The sequence below is a fragment of the Rattus norvegicus genome, chromosome 6 (assembly GCF_021556685.1).
Source record: "Rattus norvegicus strain SHRSP/BbbUtx chromosome 6, alternate assembly SHRSP_T2T, whole genome shotgun sequence".
In the NCBI taxonomy this organism is placed as follows: domain Eukaryota; kingdom Metazoa; phylum Chordata; class Mammalia; order Rodentia; family Muridae; genus Rattus; species Rattus norvegicus.
In genome coordinates, this window is record NC_141539.1 from 81,977,022 (window position 1) to 81,994,644 (window position 17,623).

A 17,623-nucleotide genomic window follows, 5' to 3' on the forward strand; every position below is an offset into this window, starting at 1 on the left:
TTGCAGCTGAGAGCATGCTGAGCCCCTTAAGACAGGCAGCCCTGTGAAGGGAGATGACAGAGTTCAACAACAGACTATGTTGAAAAGGGAGACACTTTCTGCTGTGTGGAAACATGCCCTTCAGCAAATCTGTTAAGTTCATTTTACCCTAGACCTTTTGTTCTTGAATGTAATAAAGCCTCTGAAGCAACTGCTCTCAGAGAGAGGGTCTTTTTTGTCATTTGCAGTGGTGAAAAATTTCACAGGGTAAGCAAATTGCTTTAGCTTCCAATAAAAATGTTAATATTTCCCTTAGATGTGAACAACGGACGAAACCTTTCAATAATGAGATGATCAAATCCACTAGGATTAAGAAAGAGGGGAGAAAGTCAGAGGACGAGAGAGAGAGAGAGAGAGAGAGAGAGACAGAGACAGAGACAGAGACAGAGAGACAGAGAGATTCACTTTATGACAACATCTCAAACAATGCAAAATGGGATTAAGAAGACAATAAATTCGTGCTCGCTTCGGCAGCACATATACTAAAATTGGAACGATACAGAGAAGATTAGCATGGCCCCTGCGCAAGGATGACACGCAAATTCGTGAAGCATTCCATATTTTTAAAGAATTCCAGGAAAACACAATCAAACAGTTGAAGGAATTAAAAATGGAAATAGAAGCAATCAAGAAAGAACACATGGAAACAACCCTGGATATAGAAAACCAAAAGAAGAGACAAGGAGCTGTAGATACAAGCTTGACCAACAGAATACAAGAGATGGAAGAGAGAATCTCAGGAGCAGAAGATTCCATAGAAATCATTGACACAACTGTCAAAGATAATGTAAAGCAGAAAAAGCTACCGGTCCAAAACATACAGGAAATCCAGGACTCAATGAGAAGATCAAACCTAAGGATAATAGGTATAGAAGAGAGTGAAGACTCCCAGCTCAAAGGACCAGTAAATATCTTCAACAAAATCATAGAAGAAAACTTCGCTAACCTAAAAAAAGAGATACCCATAGACATACAAGAAGCCTACAGAACTCCAAATAGATTGGACCAGAAAAGAAACACCTCCCGTCACATAATTGTCAAACACCAAACGCACAAAATAAAGAAAGAATATTAAAAGCAGTAAGGGAAAAAGGTCAAGTAACATATAAAGGGAGACCTATCAGAATCACACCAGACTTTTCTCCAGAAACTATGAAGGCCAGAAGATCCTGGACTGATGTCATACAGACCCTAAGAGAACACAAATGCCAGCCCAGGTTACTGTATCCTGCAAAACTCTTAATTAACATAGATGGAGAAACCAAGATATTCCATGACAAAACCAAATTTACACAATATCTTTCTACAAATCCAGCACTACAAAGGATAATAAATGGTAAAGCCCAACATAAGGAGGCAAGCTATACCCTAGAAGAAGCAAGAAACTAATCGTCTTGGCAACAAAACAAAGAGAATGAAAGCACACAAACATAACCTCACATCCAAATATGAATATAACGGGAAGCAATAACCACTATTCCTTAATATCTCTCAACATCAATGGCCTCAACTCCCCAATAAAAAGAAATAGATTAACAAACTGGATACGCAACGAGGACCCTGCATTCTGCTGCCTACAGGAAACACACCTCAGAGACAAAGACAGACACTACCTCAGAGTGAAAGGCTGGAAAACAACTTTCCAAGCAAATGGTCAGAAGAAGCAAGCTGGAGTAGCCATTCTAATATCAAATAAAATCAATTTCCAACTAAAAGTCATCAAAAAAGATAAGGAAGGACACTTCATATTCATCAAAGGAAAAATCCACCAAGATGAACTCTCAATCCTAAATATCTATGCCCCAAATACAAGGGCACGTACATACGTAAAAGAAACCTTACTAAAGCTCAAAACACACATTGCACCTCACACAATAATAGTGGGAGATTTCAACACCCCACTCTCATCAATGGACAGATCATGGAAACAGAAATTAAACAGTGATGTCGACAGACTAAGAGAAGTCATGAGCCAAATGGACTTAACGGATATTTATAGAACATTCTATCCTAAAGCAAAAGGATATACCTTCTTCTCAGCTCCTCATGGTACTTTCTCCAAAATTGACCATATAATTGGTCAAAAAACGGGCCTCAACAGGTACAGAAAGGTAGAAATAATCCCATGCATGCTATCGGACCACCACGGCCTAAAGCTGGTCTTCAATAACAATCAAGGAAGAATGCCCACATATACTTGGAAATTGAACAATGCTCTACTCAATGATAACCTGGTCAAGGAAGAAATAAAGAAAGAAATTAAAAACTTTTTAGAATTTAATGAAAATGAAGGTACAACATACCCAAACTTATGGGACACAATGAAAGCTGTGCTAAGAGGAAAACTCATAGCGCTGAGTGCCTGCAGAAAGAAACAGGAAAGAGCATATGTCAGCAGCTTGACAGCACACCTAAAAGCTCTAGAACAAAAAGAAGCAAATACACCCAGGAGGAGTAGAAGGCAGGAAATAATCAAACTCAGAGCTGAAATCAACCAAGTAGAAACAAAAAGGACCATAGAAAGAATCAACAGAACCAAAAGTTGGTTCTTTGAGAAAATCAACAAGATAGATAAACCCTTAGCCAGACTAACGAGAGGACACAGAGAGTGCGTCCAAATTAACAAAATCAGAAATGAAAAGGGAGACATAACTACAGATTCAGAGGAAATTAAAAAAATCATCAGATCTTACTATAAAAACCTATATTCAACAAAACTTGAAAATCTGCAGGAAATGGACAATTTCCTAGACAGATACCAGGTATCAAAGCTAAATCAGGAACAGATAAACCAGGTAAACAACCCCATAACTCCTAAGGAAATAGAAGCAGTCATTAAAGGTCTCCCAACCAAAAAGAGCCCAGGTCCAGATGGGTTTAGTGCAGAATTCTATCAAACCTTCATAGAAGACCTCATACCAATATTATCCAAACTATTCCACGAAATTGAAACAGAGGGAGCCCTACCGAATTCCTTCTACGAAGCCACAATTACTCTTATACCTAAACCACACAAAGACCCAACAAAGAAAGAGAATTTCAGACCAATTTCCCTTATGAATATCGACGCAAAAATACTCAAAATTCTGGCAAACCGAATTCAAGAGCACATCAAAACAATCATCCACCATGATCAAGTAGGCTTCATCCCAGGCATGCAGGGATGGTTTAATATACGGAAAACCATCAACGTGATCCATTATATAAACAAACTGAAAGAACAGAACCACATGATCATTTCACTAGATGCTGAGAAAGCATTTGACAAAATACAATACCCCTTCATGATAAAAGTCCTGGAAAGAATAGGAATTCAAGGCCCATACCTAAACATAGTAAAAGCCATATACAGCAAACCAGTTGCTAACATTAAACTAAATGGAGAGAAACTTGAAGGAATCCCACTAAAATCAGGGACTAGACAAGGCTGCCCACTCTCTCCCTACTTATTCAATATAGTTCTTGAAGTTCTAGCCAGAGCAATCAGACAACAAAGGGAGATCAAGGGGATACAGATCGGAAAAGAAGAGGTCAAAATATCACTATTTGCAGATGACATGATAGTATATTTAAGTGATCCCAAAAGTTCCACCAGAGAACTACTAAAGCTGATAAACAACTTCAGCAAAGTGGCTGGGTATAAAATTAACTCAAATAAATCAATAGCCTTCCTCTACACAAAAGAGAAACAAGCCGAGAAAGAAATTAGGGAAACGACACCCTTCATAATAGACCCAAATAATATAAAGCAACTCGGTGTGACTTTAACCAAGCAAGTAAAAGATTTGTACAATAAGAACTTCAAGACACTGAAGAAAGAAATTGAAGAAGACCTCAGAAGATGGAAAGATCTCCTATGCTCATAAATTGGCAGGATTAATATAGTAAAAATGGCGATTTTACCAAAAGCAATCTACAGATTCAATGCAATCCCCATCAAAATACCAATCCAATTCTTCAAAGAGTTAGACAGAACAATTTGCAAATTCATCTGGAATAACAAAAAACCCAGGATAGCTAAAGCTATCCTCAACAATACAAGGACTTCAGGGGGAATCACTATCCCTGAACTCAAGCAGTATTACAGAGCAATAGTGATAAAAACTGCATGGTATTGGTACAGAGACAGACAGATAGACCAATGGAATAGAATTGAAGACCCAGAAATGAACCCACACACCTATGGTCACTTGATTTTTGACAAAGGAGCCAAAGCCATCCAATGGAAAAAAGATAGCATTTTCAGCAAATGGTGCTGGTTCAACTGGAGGGCAACATGTAGAAGAATGCAGATCGATCCATGCTTATCACCCTGTACAAAGCTTAAGTCCAAGTGGATCAAGGACCTCCACATCAAACCAGACACACTCAAACTAATAGAAGAAAAACTAGGGAAGCATCTGGAACACATGGGCACTGGAAAAAATTTCCTGAACAAAACACCAATGGCTTATGCTCTAAGATCAAGAATCGACAAATGGGATCTCATAAAACTGCAAAGCTTCTGTAAGGCAAAGGACACTGTGGTTAGGACAAAACGGCAACCAACAGTTTGGGAAAAGATCTTTACCAATCCTACAACAGATAGAGGCCTTATATCCAAAATATAGAAAGAACTCAAGAAGTTAGACCGCAGGGAAACAAATAACCCTATTAAAAAATGGGGTTCAGGGCTAAACAAAGAATTCACAGCTGAGGAATGCCGAATGGCTGAGAAACACCTAAAGAAATGTTCAACATCTTTAGTCATAAGGGAAATGCAAATCAAAACAACCCTGAGATTTCACCTCACACCAGTGAGAATGGCTAAGTTCAAAAACTCAGGTGACAGCAGATGCTGGCGGGGATGTGGAGAAAGAGGAACACTCCTCCATTGTTGGTGGGATTGCAGACTGGTAAAACCATTCTGGAAATCAGTCTGGAGGTTCCTCAGAAAATTGGACATTGAAATGCCTGAGGATCCATCCATACCTCTCTTGGGCATATACCCAAAAGATGCCTCAACATATAAAAGAGACACGTGCTCCACTATGTTCATCGCAGCCTTATTTATAATAGCCAGAAACTGGAAAGAACCCAGATGCCCTTCAACAGAGGAATGGATACAGAAAATGTGGTACATCTACACAACGGAATATTACTTAGCTATCAAAAACAACGACTTTATGAAATTCGTAGGCAAATGGTTGGAACTTGAAAATATCATCCTGAGTGAGGTAACCCAATCACAGAAAAACATACATGGTATGCACTCATTGATAAGTGGCTATTAGCCCAAATGCTTGAATTACCCTAGATCCCTAGAACAAATGAAACTCAAGATGGATGATCAAAATGTGAATGCTTCACTCCTTCTTTAAATGAGGAAAAAGAATACCCTTGGCAGGGAAGGGAGAGGCAAAGATTAAAACAGAGACTGAAGGAACACCCATTCAGAGCCTGCCCCACATGTGGCCCATACATATACAGCCACCCAATTAGACAAGATGGATGAAGCAAAGAAGTGCAGGCCGACAGGAGCAGGATGTAGATCGCTCCTGAGAGACACAGCCAGAATACAGCAAATACAGAGGCGAATGCCAGCAGCAAACCACTGAACTGAGAATAGGTCCCCCGTTGAAGGAATCAGAGAAAGAACTGGAAGAGCTTGAAGGGGCTCGAGACCCCAAAAGTACAACAATGTCAAGCAACCAGAGCTTCCAGGGACTAAGCCACTACCCAAAGACTATACATGGACTGACCCTGGACTCTTACCCCATAGGTAGCAATGAATATCCTAGTAAGAGCACCAGTGGAAGGGGAAGCCCTGGGTCCTGCTAAGACTGAACCCCCAGTGAACTAGACTATGGGGGGAGGGCGGCAATGGGGGGAGGGTTGGGAGGGGAACACCCATAAGGAAGGGGAGGGGGGAGGGGGATGTTTGCCCGGAAACCGGGAAAGGGAATAACACTTGAAATGTATATAAGAAATACTCAAGTTAATAAAAAAAAAAAGAAGACAATAAATTCTACAGTTCTCATTTGACAGTAACTGTTGTGCTAGAATGCTAGAATTTTTTTCCTCCAGGAGTGAGAAATGGCGATATGTGTTTTTCTACTCTGATTCAGAGAATGACATTTTTGTTTAAACTTCTCTTTGTTTCCTGTTTTGATGATGACAAGTGAAACTTCAGAAAAACATCTCCCTGCCATGACGTTATGTGAAATTGCAAGTGCTTTACAGAAAAGCAGCGCAGCTTGGCGAGAACACACAAGGGGCTGCTGAGAGCATTACGTCACTTTGTATTTCAAGATTCAAAATGCCCACTTCCCAACACCACAAAGAACCTTACCTATGCCCTGCTAAAAAGATAGCATAGATACTTGTCTGTCATGATGGTGACTAAGCAGATTTTCAACATGGCGTTAGTAGTGATATCATTTAGTAGGACAAAGAACAGCATTAAAATCAGCTGCAGACAATGCCTCTGTAAGTTTAGATAACTTCATAGGTTGTATGGTTACCTCATTTTACAGATGAGTCTATTGAGTCTCTGGGGAATTAATTAACTTGCTCCGTAAAGGAAGAGTTGAGGCCTTGTAAATTGGTAGTACAGAAAGGAATTCATGGAGTAAGTGCACAGTAAACGATATGAAGATTGCCATTTTTACAGGTGTCTTCGCTATATCTGAGAGTAGCACTCCATTGCTAATTACATTTCTAAGCACTGCAGTCAGTCTTCTGTAGAATAGATCTGAGTAACCAAATGTTCTGGGGTCTTTCAATATCCCACCCCTCTTAGACTTTGTTCAGTTTTCTGAACTGAACAATTGTATGTGTGTGTGTGTGTGTGTGTGTGTGTGTGTGTGTGTGTGTGTGCCGACACGTGTCTGTTCATGTATGTGGGTACTACCTGTGTATTCATGGCAAGTATGTGGATATTAGAGTACAAACCTTGTACGTTAGGCCTCAGGAGCTTACCTTTTGATTGACAAAGGATCTCTCACTGATCTAAACTTCACCAGAGGCTACCTGTTTGGTGAGCTTTCAAGGGATCTGAATGCCTCCTCTGCTCCCATGGTCACTGGAATTGTGTGTCTGTTGTGCCAGGCTTTTACCATGGGCTCTGTGGATCTCACCTTGGGTCCTCATGTTTCCCCAGCCTCATTGGTTTCCTTCTAGAGCTGGTGGTGAATGCGTTTTCACTGCCACCTCTGCATATTCCCTTTGTATCTCTATTCGAATTGCTGTGACTACTTTGATTTCTGTAATTTTTCAAGGGAATCTATGAAGTGCTTAAATTATATTCATAAATTAATACAAATTATTTACCACCCTCTAAAATTTTCTTGAAAAAAGTCTGGAAATAAGTGAATTTAATTATCTTGCCCCTGCATTTTCTAAGCAGAACTCTGAATTAGAAGTGTTCTGTAGCTAATCAGGTGCTTCAGACCTCAGATGAACTTAAAACCTCAGTGACTAAATTAAGGATATTTCTATAAGTAACTGCAAAGGAAATGTGGGAGTGATGAGGAGCATCAGGACCCTGGTGTCGCACCCAACCTTGACCAGCAAGGAAGACACGACCAGAGGAGATCTTCTTCAAGCAGTTTATTCAGGAAACTTGATACAATCTTCTACTACGGGGGAACGCCCTACATCAGCTTAAGTACCCAACGCCAACCAACCCCAACGTGCCACGTGGGTCATGCAGACAGGCAGTCACTATGCGGAAACTAGCAGGCCAGGCAGGCATCGCCAAATAAGGACTTGCTTACTACAAGGAGCGCTCACCATCGGGAGTGTGGAAGGTGGAAACCAGCGCCATCTTTGAGGCGTGGCACGCTCGCAGCTCCCTACACCCTGGAAATTTATATCCCTTGACATAATCTCCTCGACTTGTATGAACAGGTGGCTGTCTTATTTTGGACTGTCAGGTTTCAGGAAATCATTAAAACAACCTCAACACCACGAACTTCCCTGAGGTATTATGTCCAGATGTTAGGTTTGAATTGTTGTTATTGTTGTTTTGCTGCTGCTGCTGTTGTTGTTGTTGTTGTTGCTCTAGATACCAGAAAATTCCTGGAACCATGGGATTTGGGTGTATATGCTTTAAAAACGTCCGTATGAACTAATATCTAGTTGAACTTAAGGCCCCTCAACAGCAGGATTGTACTGAAGAACGAGCTAACTTTCCAGGGTCATGGATCAGATAAAAAAAACTACTACTATTTTGCTAGATCAGCAAACCTCCTTCCTATATTCTAAATCTTATTTTATACCCACAAATAAGTGTTAGCTACAACCCTTAATCAAAGAAGCCTCTCTTTACAGCAAGTGGAGACCACCACAGAAAATGAGAATGAGTCATAACACAGAGATAAATGGGTCATGCGAGCCCAGCTCTGGTGGATACATTGGTAGCACAGCTCTTGCATCTCTAGCTAAGGGAACATCACAGAAGAGGGAGGTGGAAAGAGTCTAAGAGACCACATTCCAGGAAGTTTGCTGTGAAACAATCTCTTCTAGACATGGTTGCATAAACAAGATCAGAACAATGGCAATACTAATATCAACATTTTGTGGGGCCCTACCCCTAACCCCCCACAAAAATGTAGACTAAGAACTGCAGACTGAGAGCTAATGACTTCTGTGAGCAGGAGTATTGGCTTTTTCCAGGAATACACCTCTCCGTGGTTGTTCAGTGAAGAGTGGTCAGCCCTGAAACCAAACATACGCCACCAACGAAATGGACTCAGCAGGCTGCATATATATTTGTGCATACACATACACAGAGATACATGCATTTAACAGTAATAATCAAAGACATAAGGGCTCACAACTTGAAAAGGGGACATGGGAAGGGTTAATCAAATGAGAAGGGTTTATAAATATATCTAGCTGGATGCATCATTAAGATTTATTGAATAATCTCTCCATTCACAAGACTAAGGAAGCTTAGTCTTGTGAAGACTCAGTTCTCATATCTAGTTTTATTTATCCTAAATTCTGACAACTTTGTTAATCTGGACATCAATACCTCCCTCTGCTCTGCAATCTCCTTCACTTCTGTTCTGCTACAGAAATTCCCGAAGAACATACTCTCAGACATTTTTTTCGATTTAATGTAAAAACTATTTGCCTTCTTTAAAGAGTTATTTTTGATAATATAACACTGAAGACTTTGGATTATATAGGTTACCAATATGGCAGGCTTTATGAAATATAGAAAAACAATCGAAGTTTTAAATATTAATTTTGATTATTAATTTTAGAATATTAATTAATTAGCTCTTTGGAATGTTTTGTGGCTCTCCATACCCCCTTCCCATGCTACCCACTTTACCTGACACTTTATTGCTTAATCCTGTTGCACAACCACATAATGTATCAGCTGTAGATAATTTTGCCAACTTCTTTTCTCTGAACATATACATTTCTAGTAGAAAAGTGGAATTGACTGGTAGTTTTATAACATTGATGAGAAGTCTGATTTTCATTTTTTAATATGTGAACTTGCTTTAGTCTTTAATAAGCATAAAATTAAGTCTACCAAAGAATTATTTATGATATAGTACTACCAATACTTGAAGATACAGTACACAATATATCTACATATATATTTCTCATTTAAATGTTTATGTAAATAAAAATTTAAAGCTTGTTTTGTAAGTTGATGGGTCAGCTATTGATTTTTGACCAAAATGAGAATTTTCTGTAAACTTGAAACAAGTACCATTCATCAAATGTATGTCACTAAATCATGTCTTCCACAGAGCCGAAAGCTTTGAATCTTATTAAATGATCTACATTTCTTATCTACAGACTTGATAAGCATTTCTGTTGTTAGAGCAGTATTAATTGCTTTCCTAGTATAGGTTTCCATAGCTACTGCTCCCATTCATGAACAAACACTACTATTCTTTCAGATCACTTCCTACGTGTTTTTTTTTTCAGGAAGTATACTTAATTTTTTCTTTATAATGATGATGTTGCTGCATTCTGTATCTCTACTTAACAACATTTTATTCATTTTAATATTGACACAGTGCTTACTACAACTCATTTAAAACTGTCTTTTTAGTCAGTTATTGTTTTGTTGAGTTAAAAACAATTCTGTCTTTTGTGAAGGTAATGGATGCATATTACAATTGAAAAGTCCCTTTATTTATAACTTTTTTATATGTATTGGGTACTTTCTTTTAGAGTGTGGTCTGCTGTCTTTTTTTTAATGCCTTTGATGTTTGACTGTTACTTTAATATTTTTACCACAGCAAAGCATACATATATTGTGGAATATTAGAAAATGAAAAATAGGAAAAAGAAATTGAAAGATCAGTCTGACCTTCAAAAAAATAACAAACTTAATTAATAGGAGAGGTGCATACTCTTTAGATGTTTCTATGGACTAAAAATACACATAAGTTAATGTGAAATGTTTCTTGTCATCTGAAACATTATTAGTATTCCAGGTCAGCCTGCGTGTATCTCTCATGTGGTAGCTTGTTGTTCGCCATGGATGTCAGGGACTAAGAACTTCACCAAATGCATCATAACTCATTTTGTGCCAATATTTTTTTTTCCACCTGGACATACCGATTTGATGATTTGGGGATTTTCTTCTTGAGGATTTCTTCTTAGATGATATATCAGAAAGGCACCAATTTTTAGGATTCAAGTGTATTTGAAACAATCATAAAGTGACTTGGCCTTGGAAAAGAACAGCCTAAGAATCTTTTTCCTACTGGTGGCATCTCTGTTTCAGAATATTTGCTAATACTGTCACCTAGGCCTATGTGTGCATTCCTACGTGTAACCGTGGGCATGTCCATGCCCACCCTTGCTCTGAATAATGGCACGGAGACTTATATTGATTTATTTAACAGCTTTCAGATTTAAGGTAGGCCTGTTCCCAACTAGCTTGTATCTTATTCATACTAATCTAAGTTCTGCCACATAGCTGGCCTACCTCTTCTCAATTTCATACTTCGGACTTCCTCCAGTTGGTGAATCTTCCCACTCCCGACTCTCCCAGAGTTCCTCTCTCTCTGCTGCATGTCCGGCCTTGTATTCGACCTTTTGCTATAAGTAATAGGTTTTTTTTTATTTTAACCAATTAGAGGGTGCCTTAGGTAGGCAAGGAAGGACAGAGACATACCATCACGCAGTGCATATCAATGATATCCCTATACCTAGGACTAACTCTTATAAATAGATTTACAACTATTTTCCCCATTAAGAAACACTGTCGATTCTCACTTGGTTTGGCTCATTTATTTTAAAGGACATTATTGTATTCTCACATCACAAATTCTACCATAAAAGTTGATTGCTACATACTAATTTGTACAGAATTTGTTGTTGTGTCTTAGTCCATATTTCTCCCATTTTTCTCTCTTGTTCTCCTATCTTCTTTTCTCTTTCCATCCCTCTCCTTTTCATGTTCCTTTTCTTTCTCCAGGCATGCATACATACAAAAAAACATGTCTACACATGCAGATGTATTCACACACACATCAACAATCATTTTTCCCTATGTATGTCATGAGCAGGGAGACATTTTGAGAATTAAAATAATCACGAAAGAACTTATGTGTAACTGCCCAAATTGATTGAAAACACTTTTTTCCTTGAAAGATTTGAGCTTCTCGGGTTTTTTCTTGTATTTCCTCCCATTCAATAAATACATTCAAGGAAATATTAACTATATAGCCAAAAATTGTGTTTCTGAGGTCAGTGGATATTTGGGTCTGTTGAAATTACCCAGGAGCAGAAAAGGAAAGGTCAAATATAATCTATCATACATAACAATATTCTCGAATATGTTTCAGTGAGGATATTTTTCTCTGTCGTCACCAACATCCCAAGTTGATCATGGCACACCCATGACAACAGGACAATTAATGGAAGAGAAAGGGATTCAAAGAGAAGGAAAGGGATTCAAAGAAAGTAAACTGGTTTTATAACCCAGCTGCCCTTAGAAAATGAGGCTAATGAAATGCACTTTCCCTCTAATGGCTCCCATTGCTGGATACTGTGCAGTTTTCCCTGAAAATGTGATGCATTCTTGCTTTACAAATCATCTTGATTTCCTCTTGTTGTCACTCTGTCTAATTCTGCTGAATTACTGGCGGAACATTGTATCCTGTGATGGAGAGTTATTGCTACCAGTCTCACCAGATATCAGATTTTCTGATTATATGACTTTAAATCATATCTTCCACTAAGAACTGGTGACTTAATTTTCCTGCAGTGTAATTGATAAAGAAAAAAAAAACTGCCAAGAACTGATGTGCTGTATGGTCTTGTAGCCTGGGCTGTGAGTTGCTTAGTGAGGAATGCTCAGAGACAGTACTCGGTAATTATGGATTTGTTAGTGGATGAGAGATGACAGGACAGCAGAGGGAAGTGATTTGTAAGGTAATCAAGAGGGTTTAGATAATATAGGATTAGAATAACACAGAATTTTATTCTCTGGTTGTTTTACCAAAGGAGTACGGTAGCATCTTACAAACCTCTGCTACAGAGGATGAGCAACTGTGCACTTCTGGATCAGTGGTTCTCAACCTGTGCGTTGTGACCCATTTCGGCATTGAATGACCCTTTCACAAGGGTCACATAACAGATGTTCTGCATATCTGATATTTATATTACAATTCATAACAGTGGCAAAATTGTAGTTATGAAGTAGCAACAAAAGTAATTTTATGATTGGGGGAGTCACCACAATGTGAAAAACTGAATTAAGTTGTTGTAGCATTAGGAAAGTTGAGAATCACTGCTGTAGGTGGAGGGAGTCTATTTGGAAAAGGGGTCATATTATTCCCATGCACATACACACTACACGCATGCACACACACACATACGTGTACCATACCACACACAAGTCATTCTCAGTGTAGGGCATCCTTGCTAAAATTCATAATTTTCTTTGTATTTTGCTGTCTAGGAATGGGTCAAATTCCCATTTTAGTGCTCATAATTGCCTGATTCTAAGCTTAAAGGATTAGCTCTCAGGGAATCCCTTAAAAGTTTAGAGAGCTATTCAGGATTTATTCTGGATAAGCCTCTGGAAGATTGGATACTTATCTCCCACACACATTCCCAGACAGCCCTAAATATGGTTAGAAATAGAACAAGATTAGGACTCCCCTAGAGGAGGAGGAAGTTAAGCCTTTCTTCTATGAACAAAATAGACTTATTGGACTTTAAAAATTAAGACAATTCACAGAAGAGCTTTTGGTAATCTGGCCATGTCCAGAAAGTGATAGATCTAAACCAGTGTAGTAAGGTGGCTGTTTGTTTGTTTAAATAGTTTTTCTTAAAATTTCTAAGGAACATTGGTATTGATAGAGATTTGCGTGTATATTTTTTAATTTACAACCAATTTAAGTGTATTTTTTTTCAGTCAAGAAGGATTGAATACCATGAACAAGATTTTTCTGTAATACACTTTTTCCTCAAAGTGACGTCATAAGTACATTCAGTAAAGGGCAAGTGACTCTTTTTTTTTTTTTTTTTACGTTGTTGTTGGTTTTGTTTTTTGTTTTTTTTCTTTTTTTTTTTTAGATTGAGAAAAGTAATTTGAGTGGTTTTCCTTAAAACAGAGATAATGGAACTAGTTTGTTTTAAAGAGAAACAATTCGGGGTTGCCCAAGACCTTTCTTGGCTGTGTACATCAGCCAGTCTTGCTGGGAGGATTGTAGTTTGGTGTCACGTACAAAATTCACCCAAGAGGAATAGCAAATGTAAGGTAACTTTAAAGGCCCAGGGTTTTATCCACCACTAAGCATGATTTAGAGTTTCATTCTCTCCCAAGAGACTCATAGATTTTAAAATAATACAAATTTAAGATAATGCTGTACAGTGAGGTCGTGGCACAAGCTGGGCAGTGGTGGTGCATGCCTTTAATCTCAGGACTCGGGAGGTAGATACAGGTGGACTTTTTAGTTCAAGGCCAGCTTGGTCTAGAGAGTTGCAGGACAGCCAGGGCTGCACAGAGAAACTCTGTCTTAAAAATGTTTTTGTAATAAAACAGAATTATTATATCATTTTTACGTACCCTTTCCCCTCCAAACCTTTCCATGTATTTTACCTTGCTTTTCTCTCAAATTGAAAACCTCTATTTTTCATTTTTGTCTTCTCTCTCTCTCTCTCTCTCTCTCTCTCTCTCTCTCTCTCTCTGTGTGTGTGTGTGTGTGTGTGTGTGTGTGTGTGTTTGTGTGAGAGACAGAGGTGGGGGGGGAGAATGTTCCTAAGTATAGAAACACAACCAGCTCCATGTACGTGATGTTATTTGTATGTATATGATTTCAGGGCTGACCACTTCGCCCTGGATAACCAACTAGGGTGCTCTTCACCAGGGAAGACTATTTATAGCACTGTTAGCATTTCTTGGTTGCCTTTAGTTTAGGGCTGAGTCCCTGAGACTTCCTCCTATATGTTAGCATATTCAGGTCTTGTTTTAGGCAGCCATGCTGGTGAGACATCATAGGGGTAACTTCTCTGACATTGCTAGGAGTTTCAATCTCACACTAAACTTCCTGTTCCTCTTTTCCCAGTACTGTTCATTTTTATTTTATTTTATTTTGCATCTTTGTGAAATATTAGGTGACTGTAGTTACACACACTCATGTTTGGGCCTTCAATTATGTTGTATCAGTCTACACATCTGTTCTTGTGACAGTACCTTATTGTTTTTATTACTATAGCTTAATGGTCTATCCTAAAATCAGGAATGCTAATTCCCAGTATCCTTTTAACTCAGGACTTTTGACTTTTGGCTGTACAGGCTCCTTTGGAATTTTATATTAATTTCAATATAGTGTTACTCTATTCCTGAGAAGGTAAGAAGGAGATTTTGATTGGGAATCCTTTGAATATGTAAATGACTTTTGGCATCATAATGTCCATTTTCACAGTATTAATTCAACCAGTCCAGGAGCATGGGCTGTCTTCTAGAGATTTCTTCCACTTCTTTCTCCACAGACTTTAAGTTTTTAATATAAAGGACTTTAACTTCCTTGTTTAGGTTTATTCCTAGACATTTCATTTTGTTAGATCATTGTGGACAATATTCTGTACATGAACACTTTCTCTTTATGATTATTGTTAGTTTATTAGAAAAGCTACTGAGTTGTGCAAGTTAATTTTTCATCCTGTCACATTGCTGAATTTGTCATGACCTCCAATGTACAGTGTCATCTTGTGTACAGATAGCGATGGGTTGTGCATCTTCTCTGTTTCTATCTCTTTAATTTCCTTCATTTGCCATATTGTTCAGGCTAGCACTCGGAGCACAGTGTTGAAAGGAATGGGTATCACAAGTGTCCCTGTCTCATTCCTGCCTTTAGTGGAATTGCTTTAAGCTTCTCTCCGTTTAGAATGATGTGGGCTATAACTCATCTCATTTCATGTGTAGCTTTCATTGTGTTGAGCTATGCTACTTCTAGCCCTCTATTCTTAAGAATTTTTATGAAGACATCATGTTGGAGTTTGTCAAGGGATTTTCTGTGTCGATTTTAATCATGTGTGTTTTGTCCTTAAGTTCATGTGTCTAATTCCATTTACTGACTTGCATGTCTTGAACCATCCCTGAATCTCTAGAATAAAGCCAATTTTGACATGGTGGATTTTTGACATATGTTTGTATTCAGTTTGTAAATATTTTTTGAAGATTTTTAAAATCTGTTTATCAGAGATATTGGGCAATAGTTTGTTTTGTTGTTTTTCTTGTGTTTCATTGTACCCCATAGTTTCTGATGTGTCATGTTTTTAATTTTTTTCAATTCTATAATTTTAAAATTCTCTTCTTTTTCCTCCTTGACCTAATTTTCATTCAGTAGTGTCTGTTTAGTTTCTATGAGGTGTTTACCTTTACATTTCCATTGTTCTTGATATCCAGCTTTAATTTTTAGTGGTCAGATAGAATTCAGGATGTATTTCAAATTTCCTATATTTATTGAAGCTTGCCTTATATGGTCAATTTTTGAGAAAGTTCCATGGTCAAACAGAAAAAGGTGGATTGGTGTTTGGGTATAGTGTTCTGCAAATGACTGTTATAGCCATTTGGCTAATGTCACTTAACTCCAAAATTTCTGGTTAGCTTTTTGCCTTGATGATCTGTCTTTCAGTGAGAGTGAGAATTTAAGAAACCCATTCTCACTGTATTGTGGTCAATTTGGCCTGTGATTTGTGATTTCAGATCTAATGGTGGTTTCGTAGTGTTTTAATCGAATTGGGTACCCTGTGTTTGCTATGTGCATGTTTAGCATGGCTATAGCTTCTTCGTGAATTTTTACTTTAATGAGTATTTTTTCAGATATTAGAATAACTACATCTGCTCGCTTCTTGGTTCCATTTTCTTGGATATTGTGCTCCATTCTTTTACTCAAAGTGCTGTCGAGTGTTGGTGTAAGGCATCCTGTGTAGAGTTTCTTGGAGGCACAAAAAAATCAATTTTTTTCTAATCCAATCTGTTGGTTGTGACTTTTTATTGGGGAATTGAGTCAATGAATACTGAGAATTATTATCGAGCAACATTTATTACTTTGTATTATTGTGCTGGTGCTGTTTTGTTACTCCCCTTTTTGTTAACTGTTCTGAGGTTATTTATTTCATTATCTTGGTTGTGTTTAATCTTCTTTAGAACAAACGACTTTTTTAATATCCTCTCTAGAGATTGTTTGATGTACATAAATATGTTAAATCTGTTTCTATCAAAAACATTTTTTATTATAACTAATAGTTTTGTTAGGTAAAACTGCCAGTCCAGGCTGTCATCTGTGGTCTCATTGAACTTGTAGAAAATTAATCAAGGCCCTTCTGTATTTCAAAGTTTCTATTGAAACGTCAATTGTTATGCTCATGGAATTGTCTTTATAGTGACATGGTCTTTTCATCATTAGTTTTTAATACTTTCTTTTTATGTACATTTATTACTTTGATTGTGATATGTCATGTAGAATTTATTTTCTGATTCTATTTGGTATGGTATATGCCTCTGCACTTTGATAGGGTTCTCTTTCCTTCAGTTTGGGACATTTTCTAGTATGGTTTCATTTAAAATATTTCCTATGTCTTTGACTTGACTTTCTTCTTCTCTTATAACTATTATGCTTAGGTTTAATCTTCTTATCACATTCTACAGCTCCTGACTGTTTCCTTCCTTCCTTCCTTCCTTCCTTCCTTCCTGCCTTTCTTTCTTTCTTTCTTTCTTTCTTTCTTTCTTTCTTTCTTTCTTTCTTTACTTTTTGACTGAGTGATCCATTTATTTCACTGTTTTTGAAATCTAAAATTCTGTATTTCACTTGATGCTATCTGAGTTTTGCTTTTCCCCCTTTCCTCGACACTGATCTGTTGCTGTGAACAGACCCCACAACCAAGGCAACTCTTACATAGGAAAGCATTTATTGTGGGCTTGCTTACAGTTTCAGAGGCTTGCTCTGTTATTATCCATTATCATGGCACGGAGCGTGGTGGTAGGGATCATGGCAGCAGACAGGCACGGTGCTGGAAAAGAAGCTAAGTGCTGCATCCTCTCCCCTGGCCAAAGGTGGGGGGGGGAGAGAGAGAGAGAGAGAGAGAGAGAGAGAGAGAGAGAGAG

The 17,623-nt window shown here is 38.0% G+C and overlaps 1 non-coding gene across 1 annotated transcript; it reads left to right on the forward strand.

Annotated features, from left to right (window-relative positions):
- The first annotated feature begins 497 nt into the window (after positions 1–497).
- On the forward strand, positions 498–604 carry LOC120093510 (U6 spliceosomal RNA). Its single transcript, XR_015623592.1, has one exon. It is a non-coding gene; the product is annotated as a U6 spliceosomal RNA (small nuclear RNA).
- Positions 605–17,623: the final 17,019 nt, after the last annotated feature.